This window comes from Lates calcarifer, linkage group LG3, assembly GCF_001640805.2.
Source record: "Lates calcarifer isolate ASB-BC8 linkage group LG3, TLL_Latcal_v3, whole genome shotgun sequence".
In the NCBI taxonomy this organism is placed as follows: domain Eukaryota; kingdom Metazoa; phylum Chordata; class Actinopteri; family Centropomidae; genus Lates; species Lates calcarifer.
The window spans coordinates 748,295-766,726 of NC_066835.1; positions in this window are offsets into that span (position 1 = coordinate 748,295).

Sequence of the window (18,432 nt, forward strand, 5' to 3'; positions counted from 1 at the left end):
CTCGACCGCGGGGAGCCCAGCTCAAATGTCTGCAGGCGCTGATGCCTCCCGTCATCAATTCTGCAGATAATGTCTTTCACGGTTCAGTAGTCTTACAGGGCTTCCCTCCTGTCTGGCCTCAAAATGGGCAAATTAATAGTTCCTTTGAAACAAATTGGAATTACACCCCTCGATGCCTTAATGTCAGAATGCAAGAGCACTGATGTCCCGGGTCTGACGGCTGATGGAATATGAAGATCTGAGAAACACACTGGAGAGAGGAGGACAGTGTCAGGGGGTGTAAAGATATGTAGGAGTCCCCCACCCCTCCCCCCACTCTGCATGGACCTGTGCAGTGCTGTGTGGCCTGCGTGACTGAAGGCTGAATCATCAGCCTGATAAGAGAATCCCTCCATTCCTGTGAGACTGAATAATCCAATGACACATTATCCAGTACTGTCTGATTTTACATTGGTTTTTATGGAGTTAGTATTGCAACAAATATTTTTTCTCTAAATCTTTTATTTTTTCAATATGTCCTCCTTTGCATCATATGCTATGCTTTTGGTACCTTATATGGACATCTCTATGGAAAGCCGTTTGGGCATTTACTACATATCCTTGATATCAGGCATCATTTTCCTTTACTAATTTGACAAAGTTGCGCCCTAGTTGGACAACTGCGCGCACTAGTTCGCGACTATGTCCAACGAGTTCGACAACTACTCTTACTAGTAAGCATTTGACATTAACTAGTGACACTTTTGTCCAACTAGTTTGCATCTAAGCCTTACTAGTAAGACCTTATGCCACACTAGTAGCACCACAATCTCGACTAGTAAGACTTCTGGCGCACTAGTTGACGACTAGACCGAACTAGTAAGGCTCTAGGTCTTACTAGTTAACTAGTGAGCCTCAAAATCACCTACATGTAAACTAGTGGCCGCTTTTTCGCCTTACTAGTTAACTAGTAACACACAATTTTCCGCACTAGTTAACTAGTGAGAGCCAAAAATGCTTACTAGTGCTACTAGTAGCACTAGAGCTAGTAAGCTCTCCAACTAGAATCCCACCCCTCCAAAATTTAACCCTTCAAGGCCTGATAAGCTTTCACTCTTGCTAACTGCTGACTCGTAGCTCACTGTCTTTGCAGAGTAAAGCATGCTTATTGTCAGAGGAATTCTATTTTCTATGAACAGCAATGAAACAAAAGTTATTTAATAGTTTTCTTGTTATGCTGATTCACTGCTTGCTTTATTTCTCCTTTTGCCTCTGTAAAGGCAGCTCCTCCTGTTTGCTGCTGCTTCTTTCTTTCCTTTCAGCAGGGTCACATGAACATGTTATCAACAAAAATGCTAAGAGAGGAGGATCTCAATCTCTAATTCAAAATAAAATCAGTTACAATGGAGCCTTTTAAATGCAAACTTTGTAAGTAACTTCATATTAACTACTGCAGATCAGTAGCATAACTCATCTAACATAGTAAACAATAACATTAGAAAGATCGACTGCTCTTTGTTTAAAAACCCCATAATAAACAAAGAGCAAGCCTACATCAGAAATATACAACAAATATGAGAAAATAATAAAGTACAGGTCATAAAAAATTCATAATACAACAGGAAGTATGAGTCTTTCAAGCACACACAGGGCCAGGAACACCAGCCAATCAAAATCCTCGTCCCGCCCCCTTCATTTGCATGCAGCCTACTAGTGGCACTAGTGACACTAGTAAGGACAAAAATATCCACTAGTTACACTAGTAGGCATTTTTGGACCGTACTAGTATTACTAGTGAGGCTAAAACTGTTTACTAGTAGTAGTAGTGAGCGCCAAAATGCCCACTAGTAGCACTAGTAAGGCTAAAAGTGCTTACTAGTAGTACTAGTAAGCACTTTTAACAAATGTCTACTAGTAGCACTAGTAATGTGTCTTTGACTCTACTAGTACCACTAGTAAAGCTGTGCTTACTAGTACTACTAGTAGACTGTGTTCAATTTTCATTTTAACCTGGCAATTTAAAAGCTGCTGTTCAGCTGGATTTGTTTCTTGAAAACGCTGAAATAAATAGCTACTGGACACACAGGTTTGGCATTCTGTAGATTTTAAGATGCTTATTTCAAGACTCTCATTAGTTAAACCATGAGAGTGAAGTTGAGAGGGAGAAATCTCTTTAGCGGAGCTGTTAATAACTGACTGACATCTGACCTTTGACCCTGATGGCACACTGCTGTTAGTTAAAGACTGGAACCCACTGGATTGACCTGTAACGCTGTGTTTTATTTGAGAAGGTAGAGGAGGAAGGTGGTATGACAAACCAAGTTTTCTCTGTACTACTAATACCATGCTTAATGAGAGTAACCATTATCGTTATTAATATTCCTATTACATTATTCCTACAAGGGAGCAAATTGAGCTGCTTCTCACTCAAGGCTTCACAGTGAGAGCCACAGCGAAAATGCTGGGCTGTTCCTCCTCATATCTGCATAAGAAAATTAAGTCTTTTCAGATTTCAGCGAGAAACAGATTCACTCCCATTAGTGACGTTGAACTAGAGGGACATGTTAGGAGACTCCATAACCAGTTTCCAAGATCAGGCTCAGAAGTAAGTGTACCACAGCATGTTCCCTAGGGGGTTTCATGTATAGTATTTTTTAGATAAATGTTCTTTATCTGAATTGTCGTGAATTACAAACTCTTTTCAGATGATTAGGGCCTACCTGCATGCTGACGGGAATATCGTACAGAGGAGAAGAGTTCAAGAGACTCTTAATCGCATAGATCCAGTCGCTGCAGCCCAGAGATGGAGCCAGACTGTGGCTAGGAGAACATACTATGTGCCATTTCCTAATAGTTTGTGGCACATAGATGGCAATATGCATCTCATTCGGTAATCAGGGGTCATCTCTTGTATTTTTATGTACTGGTGGGAGTATTGGGGAGCCTTATTGGATAGGGGCATAGACTTGTTTCTCACATAATATGACCGGCTCAGACAGGCTTGGAACAACCACAGAATGAGATCAGCTAACAACCGTACACCAATACAACTTTGGATGGAGGGTGTGCTGGCCAACAGCGGGCAGGAGTCGACAGCTCTCAACAGCATCTTTGGAGATGACCCTTACAGCCAAGAAAATCTGGAAGCCAGCTTGGCGAGACATCAATAACCTAAGTGCTGAACAACAGCAGCATCTTCAAAATGCTATGGATGGAACCACAGACTTGAAGGACAGGTATCTGGTGTGTGCTAGAGAGATTCACAACATTCTTCAAAGAACATAATGTAGTTTACATTCAAACTGCACACAAATCTTTACATATTACCTGGGGAGAACTCAGATTGTAAACATGGTTTCTTTGGTTCAAACTGTGCAAACTGACTGTGATTATCTGTTAATGCAATCTTTTCATGGTACTGTAAATCTGCCTGCCATGGCCTACACCTTTCCAAATCCCAAAGACTCTTTTACGGCCTGGTAAAGCATCTGATGCAATTCCTCTTCCTGTGTGACGCCTCTCGGCAGGTACAGACACATCATGCAGGTCGACACGTAGGGCAAACAACGCTGGCCTCCCTCCTGTTCGTAGAAATCGATGAAGGGCTTCCAAAGAAAGCCCAGGGTGGGAACTTCATCTGTTCCAGTGATGAAAATCAGAAGGTCTTCAAATTTTAGTTTACTTTGTCTGTCGGGAACAAAGTTAATCAAAGTTAGATCTACAATTGGCTTCTAAAATCAAAGGTCCAACTTTTCAAGATGGGGACTGTGTTTATCTCACACTGGCCATTTATCAAAATGTTAGGGTGTGTATGCAGGTTTTAGAGACCAGAGGTATATTTGATGACATCATGTGTACGCCTTGTTGTAATGGCTTTGACTATACCGGTGTAAGATAATTTCAAATTTAAATTACTAAATTGGTAAAACATCACACAATAACATTTGGAGTATTTGCCTTCTGTCATTTAAACTGGACCGTTTAATTTGTGTAGAGAGTAACGGAATTATTACAAATTCATGATTAGTAGTTTCATAAAGATATGAATGAATAATGTGTACTCTCAATCATGTTGAGAACCATCTCCCAGCTGTAGATGGTGTCCTCCTCTGCCTCACGATGGTTGGTTCCTCTGCTGCTGTAGTTGTAACTGAAGATGGTTTGAAGGCTGCCTTTGACAGAGGTTCCTGCATGTTGGTGAATAAAGGCAGGAAGGCGATCCAGTTCTCCTTCACCAGATCCCACAGCTTACCAAACGCGGTCATTCCCTCTATGAACTGGTGTATCATATTGGCCGTTTTATAAACCAACAAATTATGTAGTTATTTTGGGAAAGACTAAATAGTTGGAACAAAAATTTACAGTGTTACTATTTCTGTGTTAAAACGTAGTTTCTTAGCAATTTGTGTACAACGCCCTGTCAATTTCAGCTGCTCTAATGAGGACAAAGACTCCTGTCTCCCGTCTCCCACTCCTTCTTTTTTTCCGGTTCCGCCCGTCCTCATGGTGGCTGTGGCCTGGCGTGGCAGAGTCTGGTGTTACCGACCCGTCTCGCGGCTTCCGAACCATAGTTGGGCAGCCTCAGGTATAACGCTAGCTCCCTTAGCTTAGCGTGGCTCCTTATGGTAACAGCAACAAAACAAAATCCGGACCAGCTCTGCGGTGGAGATCCTGGCACTTTATTGAATTCTGCAGCAGGTTGTACACTTGACCGTATTTTTCTGGTTGTTGGCGTGATAATATTCTCAGTGGCTGCGGCTGCATTCACACACACTTGTACGCCATGAACAGCTACGGGGTTACACCTGTTGTGTTTTCATGCGAGCACTTCCTCCTACGTCATGCACACACCCCACATACACAGGCCCATACACACACACATAACCTGCATCTTACTTATCTAAAAGGGACAGGTTTGGCCTGCAACACTGGGCTGGTGGTTGCGCGGGTGTCTGTGGTCGTGCTTGCCGTTGAGGTGCGCGTTTCCTCGTCAGCACACAGGTAATGCGCACCTGTTTCCTCCTTTTACTTAACGTGCCATATGCGCCTTGGTGACACTTTTTCCTCATGCAGTGTGGCAGACTGCTGGGCTGGGTTGGCCCGCTGGAAGCCCGTTTTGGTGTGGGTGCCTCCGCGTGGTGAGTCGGTGTTGTCCGCTATCTCCTTTTCTTTTAATTTGTTGCTTTGCTCCCTACTTATTTTATACTGCAGTGTTGTTCGGCTGCAGCTGTGGACGACCCGGCGTGATGCGGCGCCAGTGAAAGCTGAACCTAATTGCGTCCTCTGCCATCTCCTTTGAAGGGGCGCTGCTCTTCTGGCTTCCTCCTGTTACCGGCATGCAGCACCGTTTGGCGCCGTTTGGCCATTTGGCCACCGGCCTGAAGCTGCGGATCTAGCCTCAGATTCCTTTTCTATTAGTCCTTTCTTTCTTTATTTTCTTCTTTTTTTGTTTAATATCAGTTTGGTGATTTAATCCAGTTTTGTTTCTTTTGTTTCTTATTATTACATATTAGTTTTTGTGTGCACGTGTGCATGCACTTTCATGTATGTGTATATAAGTGTGTGAGCGTCAGCTGTGCCGATCACCGAGGCCGGTTTTAATTCTCCTTCTCTTTATGGACAGGTCCTGCGGGCCCACGGCAGCAACCCAGTTCCTGGTGGTGGGTTCTTCACAATCCAGTGTGTGAGTGTATGGTGTCACGGGTGGTTAAGTTTAGTTTCTCCTCTTCCCCTGATTTTGTTTTTTGGGGGGTGGCTGTGGTCACCCTCAGCACTATCCAGTTCAGTTACACCCTCCCCATTTGGGCCAAGTGTATATTTTTCTGTGGACGCTCTATTGAATCTTATACATTTATATAGGTTCTTGTTATTTGTTAAATAAATTTGATTTGAGTAGTTTCTTTCCAACCATCTCTTGCCCTGTGGTGACTGTTTCAACCTGGCGTGACCTGTTAGTTATTTATCCAGCGATCCATCAGTGATCCAGTCCCCCAAGTCTTGCTGGAGCGCAGTGAGGTCCTCTGCAGTCTTGCACTGTAGAATCTTAAAGAGAAATCTGAGTGAGCACAATGTAGCTGGAATCATAGACTGAAGTTATTTGTCCTGCACAGATTTAGTAGGGATGATATGATTTTTAATGCTTTTGTAAACTTTGACCAGGTGTAAAAGCAACTGTTTGTTTTGAAATTTAAATAAATATCCACATGGTAATTTCTAAGCACCTTTTTGACTTTGCTTTGCACATCTGGTTCAGGCAGCACATGCCAGTCAAATTGCTCCAGTGGTGGCTCCTGGCCACACATGAGCTGGAAGAGGCAGGGATCCAGGGCTTTGATACACGGACCTCCGTGCACAATCGACCAAGCGATGAGGTTGACACCTTTGAAATATTTACGCTGGTCTAACGCTGCTTGGTCCCAACTAAGAAAGACCTGGCCAGCTTTATCCCTCAGAGATCCCAAGAGAGTGTTATGGTTTGGGTTAGTTTGTCTTTGTGTTGTGTTTTTTTTTCGTGTTTTTTCTCTCTGTTCCCCCTTCCCTTTTTTCTGTTTGGTTGCAGAGCTGGTGTGTTGCTAGAGGTGTGGCTGTCTCCTCCTGCTGGCTGATTACACACACCTGTTTCCACTCCGCTCGTTCTCCCTTCGCCTTCTTAAGCCCGGCCTTCACCCCAGTCCTTTGCCAGAGTATTCCTTGCTGTATCCTGTGTGCAAGCTCTCAGCGCAACTTGTGTTTGGATTCTCCTGTTCTCTGTGGCTACCTGTGTTCTCCAGTGGCAGCTTTTTCTGTTCCTCGTGTCCTCAGAACTTTCTTAAGTCAGCCGGTCGCCTGCCACGCTGTCTGCCTATTGTTCCTGTGTTTTTCATCGGTGCCTTATTAAAGAGCCTTCTGTTGGAACTTACCTGTGTGTGTTCTCTGCATTGGGGTCCTATACTAGAGTTCACAACAGAGAGGTCTGTACCTCAATCATCAGATGATGATTGATGGACAAAACAAACAATTACTAACTACTGTCAATGTGCTGATGAGAGTCCCTATTGGACTTTTGAAGCCAAGGCCAATTTTAGTGAGTTAAAAGTTCAGATGTCAATATATATAGCCTATATTCCACATACATACACTCCAAGGGTCTTTTGATGTATTATGCTCTGTGAAGAAAAGGTTTCATATCGACCAGCGTGAAAATGGATAAATCGTAGCAGCTCTGGTGCTACTACTCACAATAACAACAACTAAAACTCGCCTCTAATGGCAGGGTAATGTTGGTGTGGGGAATAATATATACCCTGCTTCTGCCCACTGCTGCCTTCAGGTCCCACAGTGTATTTGCCTGGATTTTAGTCAGAACCCTGGACTTATCAGCTCTTGCGAGATGAAATCCCATTACATTCAGGCTAACTGTGGGAAAGCTCTGGCAAATGTAATTGTTAAATTCCGGCAATGTCCAAGAAAGCCGCACGTAACTCTGAGGTGAGACTGTCTCTTTCAAATCGTGCCCTGGGATCCCTGGAAAACAGTCAGGTTGATGTTGATGTGTGTACATTTTCTGTGTAAACAAACTAAAGTGCGTACTCACATTCAAAATCAATACAGTGTGTACTCACCTAAACCTATTCTGGTTAGATTAGCGCATTCTGCGTGAGGTGAAAGGACAACCTGATCAGCATTTGGCTGGAACAGGAACAGCTTTACTCTCCAAAGTCTGGCTGTCCTGTTTTCAGGTGCATGTGTATCAGTACAAAAACAGAATGTAGCCCGTTACACACTGTTATACAACCGTGCCAGTAGTACTGTTACTTCACTGAGTACAGCTTGGTGTATTAGAGGTTTCACTTTATCTACTTTATCTCTTCAGCCTCAGTCAAGACATAATGACTGAGAGCAACCACATGATTATGAGTTTCTCCTGTTACGTTCTCAAACAGACAAAACATTCGAACCTGTTCCTGTCATTCTGATGGTTTTCATTCTCTCTCTCTCTCTCTCTCTGAAGCAATGATTAAAGTGGTGGAAATTAGCAGAGAGAGAGGGTAGGTGCAGAATCTGAAAGTTAAAACCAACAGCTGAACTGTTCAGTTGAATAGTAAAATTGCAATAGCAAAGTTGAACATTTTTTCAGAGTTGAAGAAAGTTGAATAAGCACAAATGTAAAAAGGGTAATAGTTTAAGCCTCTTGATAATTGAATGGTTTCTATAACAGAAAATATGCAGGATGTGTGAGTGAGAGAGAGAAAGGAGCTGAGGGACAGGTGTGTATAAGGGTAAATCACCAATCAAAATGACCAGTGTGTTAATGTGCAGGTCTCAGTTGTGTGTGTGTGTGTGTGTGTGAACAGCACAGAGAGCAGAGGAGGTCTTAATGACCAGATGTCCATCATCTGTGTACAGGCAGCTCATTCCCAGTCACACAATACTGAGAGGTGGCTCAACCCACCTCTGGAATTTGTGTTATTGATTAAAAAACCATAGCTGCTATCAATGAAATGAGCAGCACCAGGAGACGTTACTGAACACAGACATGTGTCATTTGTGTAGATAAAGTGAAAAATGACCACAGGATGGCAGTTTAAAAACTGGCCTGGTTTGGCTGTTTTATGAACACAGAGAGAGAACCAGATAATATGGAGATGAATGGAGCAGTTGAGGGCTCCTCTTGGTGATCAGAGGCTGCTGCCTCAAAAACCATGAATCCTGTGGCTTAGGGAGTCACACTGTGTGACAGAGCACAAAAATATCTACAATTTGAGGTATAAATTGTTTGTGAGAAGTGAGAGGTGTGGGCAGGAGAAGAGGTGAAGCACAAACATTTCTGAAAAAGTTGAAGGACTGAATGGAGTGGATGATCACCCACTCTAGCCAGTGCAATACACACCCATTATAAACTCAGAAATTGCCAGAAATGACCATGAAATATAAACTGCTGTCATTCAAAAACTGTACAAGATATCAACAAGTTGAATAGAAGCTTAAGAGCTGAAGTAGTAAAGGTTTAAAGAGGCTGAAGTTTTGAGAATTTGAACATTCTGTCCATTCATTTGAATGAGAAGAATTTAGCAGAAAAAGCTGACTATTACAAAAATTATAAATAGTACAAAAAAGTTGTATACAAGCAGGAATGTCCTGAATGAACTGAACATTTTGATACCTGGTTTTAATAGCACAGAGTATGCGGGACTAGTTAGATGCCGAAAAACGTACAGAAGAATAAGAATAAAGATTTGAAGAACAATAGTGTGAATGCTCTCAGCATCACTGGTGCTGTTCGTGCTTATAATCACTGTAGGAGCCACACATTGTTTGCTGGGGAGCTCATGAAACGAAAGGAGAATATGTCTCAGGTGGAACAGTGTTTGGGGAATTTAAACATACTATGTGCCACAACTGCACACAATGAATTGTTGCCACTACTCCCGGAGGATGAACTCATTAAACAAAAGGAATGGTTTTCAAGCATCATGAATTACAGCACTGCATTTCAAAAGGACACTCAAACATGGATTGTTAAAAATGGACAAAATGTTTCTCAGGAGCAACAGGATTCACCAGAAATGCCATTGCATTCTGTGGAAATGAATGGAGAAAATCAAATTGAGGATGACATTAACCCAAATGACAGTGTTTCAAATGTTGAAAGGCACAAAACATCTCAGTCACAATGCTCTTCAACTTCTTCTGCACATTTAAGGGCGGAAGCTGAGCTGGCAGCTTTAGCCAAGAGGCACAAATTATTAAAGGAAAAGTATGCTTTGGAAGAAGAGCAACGTCTGCTCAAAAAGGGAGAAGAACTCCAACTGAACACTGAAATTGCAGAAAAAATGGCAAAACTGGAAATTCTTAAGATAAGAAGCACAACAAGTGGAAAAAGGTCTCTGATAGAATGGAATCATATTTGGAAAAGGAACAGTCTAAACAGTTACTCAATGTCAATGCAGATGAATTCATTCCTAAAGAAATTGAAGCAAACACAAAACCAAATACAATTTCATATGAACCCACTCAACACAGAGGATTTGCATGTACAACCAGGATTTAATACAATGGATCTGGAAACCAGAAATGACGTTCTTGGCATTATGAGGAAACAAAACGAAATAACAACATTGCTAATGCAGCAACAATGCCTCTCAGCTCTACCTAAGAGAGAGATCCCAATTTATGATGGTGATCCTTTGAAATATCACACATTCATTAAAGCCTTTGAGAATGGAATTGAGAGGAACACAATTAACAGCTGTGATCGTTTATATTTTTTGGAACAACACACAAAAGGTCATGCCAAAGAACTTGTGAGAAGCTGTCAACACATAAATCTGGAACGAGGATATGCAAAAGCAAAAGCCTTATTAAAGCAGCAGTTTGGGAACGAACAAAAGATCGCCTCTGCTTACATGGACAAAGCCCTCTCATGGCCTCCAATTAAAGCAGAGGACGTTAAAGTCCTGCAGGACTACAGCATCTTCCTCAAAGCCTGCTGTAATGCCATGGAGGATGCGCTGTATCATTGGGATTTGGATATGCCTTCCAACATGTTGAGCATCATTAAAAAACTTCCCTATAAACTCAGAGACAAATGGAGAGACCGTGCATGTGAGCTGCAAGAACGACACAACCGGAGAGCTAAGTTCACAGATATTGCTGACTTTGTTGAAAGGCAAGTGAAAATTATGACGGATCCTGTGTTTGGTAACATACAAGACTCTCAACCAATAACCATAAATAGAGGAACAAACAAACCCAAGCCACAGTTTCGTCCTGGAAACAAAGGAAGCAGTTTTGCTACCACTGTAGGCCCTGTGGAGAACAACCATCAGTCTGTAAGGAAAGAAAAGGAAATCAAACAGGAAGGAAAGCATGCATCTGCTGTGGAGGAGAACACACATTGGATGTATGTGTACAGAGAGGAAAATAGGCTTCTTAAAGGAAAATGGCATCTGTTTTGGTTGCTTGTGTTCAGGACACATCAGTAAAGATTGCCGGAAAAGGTTTTCTTGCTCAAGGTGTAGCCTTAAACATCCCACTGTACTTCACAAGGAACTCGTTAATGATTCTGAGCAGACGAAGAGGAGACCAAAGCTGCATGTTGACAACACCCTGGTGTCAAATGGCCTTACAGGGGCTGGAGACCAGGACTGTAAACTGCCAATTGTTCCTGAATCATTGGATCATGGGAGTACTGCAGTTTTTTGCACTGATAGTTTAATGCAGAAGCTTCACCTCACAGGGAGGAAGGGGCGCATTCTCTTTTGAACCATGGGCCAGGAGAAAGTTGTAAGCAGTAACATCGTGTCAGGCCTGGAGATTGCAGCACTGGAGGGGGAGAATTTTCTCGAGCTGCCAAGCGCTTACACGCAAGAGTCCATGCCTGTGCACAGAGAAAATATCCCTACTGAAAGGGATATTAAACAATGGTCATACCTGAAACACATTCACTTACCTCAGATTGAGGCAGGAATAGAGCTACTTATAGGAACCAATGTTCCTAAAGCACTGGAACCACTGGAGGTGGTGTGTAGTGTGAATGATGGACCATATGCTATCCATACCTTGCTGGGCTGGACAGTTAATGGTCCACTGACAGGAAACAGTGGGGAGACTGTTAACTGGGAGCATCCACAAATAACTGTGAACAGAGTTTCAGTCATGAACCTGGATGTCCTCTGGCAGCAACAGTTCAAGAACGATTTCCCTGAAAGCAGTGTTGATGAGCAACCCACAATGTCCAGAGAAGATCAAAGGTTCCTGGAGTTTGTCACCAGCTCAGTAAAGCAGGTGGAGGGGCATTACCAGATTCCATTACCTTTGAGGAACATTGACATCAGCATGCCAAATAATAAGAAAATTGTTGAGCAGCGCTTGTGTTGTTTGAAAAGAGGGTCTCAGAAGGACTTAACTTTTCATACTGACTACAACATGTTTATATGCGACCTTCTGGCTAAAAGTTATGCAGAGAAGGTGCCCGAAGAGGAGCTGGACTGTGGCGATGGAAAAATATGGTACATACCATACCACGGAGTTTACCATCCCACTAAACAGAAGATCAGAGTTGTGTTTGACTGTGGAGCAAGATATCAAGGAACATCACTGAACGCTCAACTTCTGCAAGGCCCTGATCTTACCAGCTCTCTGATTGGAGTGGTGACCTGATTTAGGAGGGAACCAGTTGCGATCATGAGAAAGTGTGCAGAGGATTATGGGCATCTCTACAGTGAGGAAACAGTGGATAAGCTATTGCACTGCTTTTAGGATAGGCTGGGATGACACCGTGTGTGTGTCAGTCTCTAAAGAATGGTTTGAGTGGCTGCAGTAGCTGCATCTGTCGGACAGATTTGAGATTGGCAGATGTATGAAGCCACCAGGCTTTGGAGAAGTTACTTCAGCCCAGTTACATCATTTCTGTGATGCCAGCTAACGTGGGTATGGAACAGTGATTTACCTGCTGCTGAAAACCAAGAACTCTGAAGTACACATTGCATTTGTGATGGGAAAGGCTCGAGTAGCTCCTTTGAAATGTGTTACAATCCCTAGGATGGAGCTTATCGCTGCAACTATGGCCAGTCGCAGTGACATGCTTTGGAGGAAGGAATTACAGATGGATCTTTTGGACTCTGTGTTCTGGATGGACAGCACATCTGTTTTGAAATACATCAGGAACAAGACTTCGCGGTTCAGTCTTTGTTGCAAACCCTGGTCTCACAAATCCTCAAAGTTTTCTGTTCTGCTCAATGGAGGTACGTGGACACCAGCAGCAATCCAGCAGATATGGCCTCTAGAGGCGTGAAAGTTGACATGTTCATTGGGGATGCTACATGGGTGTCAGGGCCTCACTTTCTTTTGCAGCCTGAGAATGAATGGCCTGTTGACCAGGAAGACCTCCATCACCTTTCACTTGGCAATCCTGAGGTCAAAGGAGTTGCAGTGAATGTTGCTGGCTCTCATCATGGGGGAGCATGGGAACAGTTGATATGGTCTGTTCGAAAGGTTCTTAATTCAACCCTGAAAGTACAAAACTTGGATGAAGAAAGCCTTCACACAGTGCTTTATGAGACTGAGGCCATAATAAACAGCAGACCAATCACCAAAGCTTCCATGGATCCAAATGACCTGGAAACGCTGTCGCCAAATCACCTGCTACTGTTAAAGACCTCACCAACATTGCCACCAGGAGTGTTTGAGGTGTTTGAGCCCTCAGACATTTATGCAGAGGTGGAAACAGGTTCAATATATGTCTGACTTGTTTTGGAGGAGATGGGTCAGGGAATACTTGCCTCAGCTGCAGAAGCGGCAAAAATGGACAGGAGTGAAGAGGAATCTTATCGTGGGAGACCTTGTCATCATCATGGACAGCACGGCACCTCAAAACTCTTGGCCTGTGGGATGAGTGATACAAACCTTCCCGGACCGAAGAGGATTTGTTTGTCAGGTGCGGATAAAACCCGGAGCAGCTGTCTGGACCGGCCTATCATGAAGGTTTGCCTGCTGCAGGAGGCTGAAGCCATTTGAAGGCATGCCGGCTTCAGTTGTGACTTCTTTGACTTTGTTTTTGACTGTTATTAGACTCATCTTGCTGGATTTTGACTGTTTGACTTTGACCAGTGACACTGTGGACCTTTGAGTCATATATATATATATATATATATGATTCAGGAAGAAAGAAGATTTGAGTGTGGATTATTCATGGACACTTATTGTTGAGCTTTATTGTTGAAAGTCTTTTTTTGTGTCTCCTATTTGGTATGTGAGTAATTATTTAGATTAACTTAATAATTAGGGGCTGGTGTTGTAGGAGCCACACATTGTTTGCTGGGGATTATTTGGGTTTTGATTTGTTTGGTATGGTTGCCACGGTGATATGTGGGGTTTTGGTCACGTGGGCACCGTAGATGGCAGTTGTTAGTTATATTAGGGGCTGAATCACCTGCACTGGGGGGAGAGAGGAGAGTCAGGTAGCCATAATTTTTGTTGACTGCCTTTTGTTCAGTTATGATACACATATGCAAACAGTGCATGTTTTACATCTGATCCGTGTGTGTATCTCCAAATAGCCGCTGTAGTAGCTGTTGTGTTTATCATTAAACATTCTGAAACTTACCTGGACTCAGCGTGCTTCTCTGTATTGGCCGACTCTTATGCCGGCTATCTGCCGCGAGCAGAGCGGTCAGGCGCCGTGGCCTGCAACAGTCGGCCCACGGCCAACAGCACTCAAGGCGGCGGCTGGGCAAGCGGGTTGAAGGAGCGGTGAGGCGAACCAATAAAACAAACGCCCAGGCAAAGCAGCAGTCAAGGCAAAGCAGCAGTTCCTCTCTTCAACAGCTGCCCAGCTCAGTCTGCCAAAGAAAGGAAACTAATGTGATAATACACACAATTACAAAGCAGGCATAACGAGCAGCCAGAAGATGCATACGCCGATCTAGGCATCCATTACCTGGAGCAGCGGTGGCATGCTCTGCACCCGAGCAGCAGCAGCAATGCACCCCAAATAGGCGGCCGAGAGAGCAGCCTGCCGGACACTGAACCGACACCAACAAGCAAGAGGGTGGCAGGAAGGGCACCTCGCCCCTTTATAAGGTGGCCCGGAATGCTGGTTGGTTAACAAGCGGAAGTCGGAAAGACCAGACCAGACACAGTGGATTCACCTCTGCTAGGGGCAGATGATGCTTTTCCTGCTACAATCCACCCCCCCAAAGTGCATCGTCGCCCCGACGATGGAACCAGTAAAGACCAACTAATTCCACGGCCTAAAGAGAGCTGAAACCACATTCAAACTTGGACCAGCAGAATTTGCAGATGCCTGGTCCCTATCTCCCGCAGGTATTGGGAGATGATGGACATTAGTATGATGCCCAGCAGTGGCCCGTAAGGTCCTTTGTACAGCCCCCGGACCATGGCAAGAATCTCATTGGGCCGAGAAGCCAACAGATGTCCCATGGCTGGGTGTCCTTGGCAACTTGGCACCTCTCACAGGTATGGCACCAGTTTGCCACATCAGTGGACATACCTGGCCAATAACATCGCTGATGCAGCAGCTCCAGGGTCCTCTCAACACCCTGATGGCCATGCCTCTGATGAACTGTGTCAGGGTTTGAATGTTTCCTGTTTTATTTTGGTATTTTTGTCTTGTCTTCCTGTTTCCTGTCCCTTGGTTACTCCAGTTCTCTTTACTTCCTTGTCTTGATTACTGTCCCCGCCCTTATGTGTTTCACCTGTGTCTCGTTATCTCCTTGTCTAGGTGTATTTAGTCAGCGTCTCTTCTTCTTGGCAGTTGCCAGATTGTCTTGTCCCTCGTGTCAGCTTTCCAGCGTTGTTTCCTGTTTTTGACTTCTTGTGTTCCTGACCGTTGCCTGTTTATCTGATTTTGGATTTTCGCCTATTCCCTTTGGACACTGTTGCCTTATCGGACTGCCTACTCGTGTACTGGACTTTTGCTTGTAATAAAGGACCTGAACTTTGATTGTGTTTGAGTTCTGCATTTGGAGTCCTGTCCTGCCGTGTGCTTGATAAACTGCAGTGAGCACCTCTTCCTTCAAGGCGCTAGGCACAAGTAGCTGCCAGAGTCCAGGGGCTCGAACAGCACTGCAGAGCCTGAGTAGTGCTCTGAACATGTGAGTGCAACAATCTTCATTGTACCACCAGGGATCCAACAAGCCTTCTTACCACGCACCCAAATCTTCCCTGAGGCCTCGGGGGGGCTCTCCACACCAACCTGATGGCACTTCTGCAGGGCCTGAACAATGGACTCTGGGGCTCCAGAAACATTGGGCAAACCAAACAGGGCCAGACCATGCTGCCCAAAGAGCTCACGATAGCACCGTGAACACCACCTGCAGATAAGAGGGCCACAATGGGCAGCGCGACCACGTGGCTGAAAGCTCTACAAGCAGGATATGCTCTGTGTGAGCTGGTTAAGTTGCTCTTGCTGAAGTTTCAGCATCTCCCTCATCTCATTCAGCTCAGACACCTGAGGTGTATGAGCCAGTACCTGAGGACTACCCTTGACCTCATACTGAAGGCCAAGAACTGAAGGGACAGAGTGACTTTGGCCTCGGACACCTCCTGGCAAACTAATTGCCTCACCCCTAACCTCAAGCAGTATAGTAGTAGGCTGCCTACGCACAAACTGTTTTAGCTCACGGCGCAAAGCACCGTCAATGATGCACTCAACAAATTGATCACGCAGCAACACTTCTGAATTGGGGATGACACTCGGTGCACGCTGTTTCACAGACGCCATGAGGCTCAATAATGCAAGAGAAAACTCTTGCAGGGTCTCCCCTTCCTGCTTCTGATGGGAGAAGAACGCCTCCTGTCAAGCTACATTGGAGTCAGTACAACCATAAAGCTCTTGCAAAACACCAATGATCACAGCTGGATCCTCCCGCTCAGCACGAGGACGAAATTTAATCTCCTCACGAGCCTCCCCCTCCAGGTGATCAAACAAAAAGAATGCCTGATCGGGTACAGTCAAATGGCGGACTCTCATGCAAGCCTGCATTTCTTCAAGCCATTCTGCTAGCCCTATCCCTGTTTTTCCCCTGAACATGGGATATTTCCTGTCTCGGGGGACATAAACCAGTCTTTCTGTCAAAGGAGCACTAGCAGTAGAAGGAGCAGCAAGGGGCACGGCAGGAATAGAGGGCATAGCGCTAGGACCAGGCATGGCCACAGCCTGCTCCTGCTGCAACCTCTCTTCAACAGCTGCCCAGCTCAGTCTGCCAAAGAAAGGAAACTAATGTGATAATACACACAATTACAAAGCAGGCATAACGAGCGGCCAGAAGACGCACACCTAGGTGTCTATTATCTGGAGCATCTATTACCTGGAGCAGCAGTGGCATGCTCTGCACCTGAGCAGCAGCAGCGACGCACCCCAAATAGGCGGCTGAGAGAGCAGCCTGCCGGACACTGAACCAGCAGCGAAGCTGCAGCCCAATCAGCTGTAATCAAACAAACATGAGTGGTGATCAACCGTGAGTTGCGCCATGCTCTTCAGTATGACCGAGGCAGCCAATGCTACCTTACCTGCCAGGGGAGACCGGGGCGAGACAACCCGGAAGGAGTGGACTTGAGACCAACGAGCAAGAGGGGGGCAGGTAGGGCACCTCGCCCCTTTATAAGGTGGCCCGGAATGCTGGTTGGTTAACAAGCGGAAGTCGGAAAGACCAGACCAGACACAGTGGATTCACCTCCGCTAGGGGCAGATGATGCTTTTCCTGCTACACTAGTAAGGCTTAGATGTGAACTAGTTGGACAAAAGTGTCACTAGTTAATGTCAAATGCTTACTAGTAAGAGTAGTCATCAAACTTGTTGGACATAGTCGCGAACTAGTGCATGCAGTTGTCCAACTAGTGCGCAACTTTGTCAAACTAGTGGGAAAGGAAAATGATGCCTGATATCAAGGATATGTAGTAAATGCCCAAATGGCTTTCCATACATATCTGACATTTCTCTCAACTATAGGACCAATATATGGCCTACTGTGGTAACATTTCTTTTGTTTGTTTTGTTTTTTGTTTGTTTAAATCATAATTATGCATTTTTCAGCTATTGTTATACTTACGATTGAAATTCCCTAGTAGCTGTTACTGTAAATTTACCCAGAATACAATTCAAATCCCTCCCCTGTCAGACCAATGACACAAGCATACATATTTTCCCTGTTGAGCAAATAGCAGATCACCTCTACAGTGCTGACAACGCGGGCTGTGGAGAAAACAGAAGAGGTGGTACAAATACATCTCTAGAATTAAATATGACACCATTTTGTTTCATTAAGAAAAGAAACATGTTTCCATTTTGTCTGGATAAAGAGTGAGCTAGTTATTGTTTCTGTTGATGTAAGAGCAAGAGAAATCTCTGGATACCTGCCGAACATGAACTCACCTATCTATCCTCTGAGGCATACCAGGCTTAAACACTGAACTCTGTCTCACAGTGAGCCACAGACACAGCCTAGTGCAGCAACCTGAACTTTGCCCTGACCCAGAATAGCCTTCAAAATAAAAAGGGTAAAATAACAAAAGAGTGAACCACTGGAAGGACCAATGTCCAGCTGGAACACTCACCCTATCTACCTCTCAAGCACTGACTTTATAACTAAAGCAACTCAAACAACCAAGCTGCAGTGACATGAGAAGAGAGGGAAACACCAAGCTGCAGTCTCCACAAACTAACAAAGAACTAATCAGTGACATCTACGAATCAATCTGGGGTAAAACAAAACAAACAAAAAACAACCTACTAAAGATCCTGGATGAGCCCCCATTATGTTATTACCCTCAAAGGGAAACAATATAATGAGCACAAAAAACAAAACTTAGTTTGCAATGATTTTTATTTTTTATTTATTTTTTTAATTAAAGACTTGATTTAAGTATATTATTGAAGTGTAAGCTGCAGGTCCTGCTGACAGGTAGACAGCAGTGCAGTGTGTGTGTGTGTGTGTGTGTGTGTGTCAGAGA